Below are 2,558 nucleotides of genomic sequence, written 5' to 3'. Positions count from 1 at the left end.
TTCCTTACAACATGGGGCTCTGCAGCCAAGTGCAGAGGGAAACAGCGTGTCTGCAACTGATGGACTGTGTGACCACTAGCTAACCCTCAGTGCCTGCGTTTGTGGGTGCTCCACTTGAGATACGGCCAGCAGTGCCTTCTCCTGGGATTTCATCAGCAGATTTGCACTATTTCCCATCTTTCTTAAAGCACCAACTTCTGGAATCAAGACACTGCTTGGCAATCTCACCTTTCAGTTTTGACAGGCCCAGCTGGATTCTGTCCTGTGCCAGCAGAGCTCCCCTGTGCAATGCAGAGAGTGCGGATGGCAAAGTCCAGTTAAAGTGGTTTGATTTTCTGGCCTGTTCTCTGTCTTCCTCAGTGGAGTTTAGAGCAGCCTGGGGGCTGAGCTGACCTCTGCCCATTGGTAACGGCTTCCAGGAACACAGATCAGTGCGGCCGAGTCTGAATTCCCTGTGGTGTCGCTCTGTGAATACCTGAAGCTCATGGGTGGAGCGAGCCTCTTCTCAGTGGGAAGGAGGATGAGAAGGTCCTTAGCTACCCTCCCTACAAGGCCCTGCTCCTGCTCTTCTTTCCCTCAAGTCCTCACAACCTGCCAGGGCAGCTGGAGGGTCCAGGTTACCCATGGTGACCCTTTCTCCCTGGGCGGCACTTACTGTGGCTTGGCTCTGGCTTCCGGCCTCTCTAGTGGACGAGGTTTTTGGGGAAGATGAGGGGGAAGGGTGGGGTCACGGAGGGGATGGGGCCCCTGCCTGTGTCCTGCTTTTCCCTTTAGAAAGGGGGGCCATCCTGCACAGAATGGGCTGGGCTGGGATAGGAGCTAGCAGTGCCTCTGTCAGGGAATTGAGGCCTGTTTCCACTCTTTGCATTCCTGAGGCAGTACCAAAGGAGGGGAAAGATGGCCAGAAAATGGGCCAGAGTCTCTTGCCAGGACTCCTGTGTGTCAGACCCTCACTCACAGACATAGCTGTGCTCCACATCCGGGGCATTGCGGCTAGATGGGGGGGCACTCTGTAGGTGTGCTGAATGCAGAGCCATCAATGGGCATGGAGAGGGTGGGCTGCCTGAATGGCTTCTCCTGGGGTTCCTCTGTTAATCATGTCTCTGACATGACTCAGTCACAAGCTTTTTCCTGAGGACGCAGGGGAAGGATGTGTGACTCTGCCCCTTGAAAAGCCCCTGACCACAGCTGGAGCAGCCCCCATGGATCACACAGCACACAGAGCTGGATGGGAGGGTCCTGGATGGAAAAGGTGGTCTGTGTTTCTCATCTCCCATGACAGCAGCACTGCAGGAGGTTCATGAACTGACCCTGCACTTGACGAATGCCCCGATTATCCCTGCACGCAGATGTCTGCTTTTCATGCTGTACACGATTGGATTAATCAGGGGTGGGAGCAGCAGGGAGATGTAGCCCAGGATAGTTTGAAGCAAGGGAGATGAGCCCTTTCCAAATCTGTGTATCAGAGCAAGGCCGATCTCTCCTGAATAGAAGAGCAGGACGGCTCAGAGGTGGGAGACGCAGGTGTTCAGGGCCCTGAGGCGCTCTGCATTGGACGCAACGCTCAGTGCTGTTTTGAGGATCAGCACATAAGAGAGAAATATGAACAGCGAGTCCAACCCCATCGTTAATAGTGTAATAAACAAGCCGTAGATGCTCTTCACTGCAATATTGGAACAAGCCATCTTCATGACCTCCTGGTGCAGGCAGTAGGAGTGGGAGGGCACATTGGCTTGACAGTATTGGCACCTTTTCAGTAGAAATGGGAGTGGGAATACTACAGCCAAACTTCTTAGCACAAATAGCAGTCCCATCTTTTCTACTTTTGGCAGGGTTAAGATGGAAGAATATCTCAGTGGGTTACAGATCGCGACAAAGCGGTCAAAGGCCATCAACAAGAGCAAAGAGGATTCAATGAATTGAAGCGAGTGGATGAAGAACAGCTGAGCAAAACATGTTTCAAAGCTGATCTCCCAAAAGTTAAACAAGTATATGCCCAGTATCGTCGGTATGGTGGATATCGATAAGCCAAAGTCTGTAATGGCCAACATGGAAAGGAAAATGTACATGGGCTTATGGAGGCTTGAATCTTTTTCTATAATGAACAGAATGATTGAATTTCCTATTATTGATATAGAATATGTTAAGCAGAAGGGGATAGAGATCCAGAGATGGACGCCTTCCAGCCCAGGTATCCCGGTGAGCAGGAACACTGCAGAGTTGAATTTGGTGTCATTGAGAGCTGACATAATATACTGGGCAGGTCCAAGAAATTTTCTAAGTGTGACTTTACACAGACACCTGGTCTGTGCCTTTCAGTTTGAATGTGGCCCATTTTATCTTGACATGTTTGTAAACATATGGCAAAGAGCATGGTGAAAACTGTCATTGCTATTTCTCTGCCCTGCAAATTAGCTATTTATAAACATATAAACACTCGACTGACCAATTCTCACAGACTACCAGAGAGAAGGATCAAGGGACCATCCCACCCTCCATCTCTACCAACAGTTGACACATAGTGTGCTATAGCCCAGGGTGGGAGCGGTGGGAAGATC

General features: G+C 50.6%; 1 pseudogene; it reads right to left on the bottom strand.

Moving 5' to 3' along the window:
• Window positions 1-1,298: 1,298 nt before the first annotated feature.
• On the bottom strand, window positions 1,299-2,249 carry LOC116831118 (olfactory receptor 51G2-like; annotated as a pseudogene).
• Window positions 2,250-2,558: the final 309 nt, after the last annotated feature.

Source organism: Chelonoidis abingdonii, chromosome 1, assembly GCF_003597395.2.
Source record: "Chelonoidis abingdonii isolate Lonesome George chromosome 1, CheloAbing_2.0, whole genome shotgun sequence".
Lineage (NCBI taxonomy): Eukaryota > Metazoa > Chordata > Testudines > Testudinidae > Chelonoidis > Chelonoidis abingdonii.
Note: the sequence above shows the minus strand (reverse complement) of the source record. Positions and strands in the feature narration are given on the sequence as shown.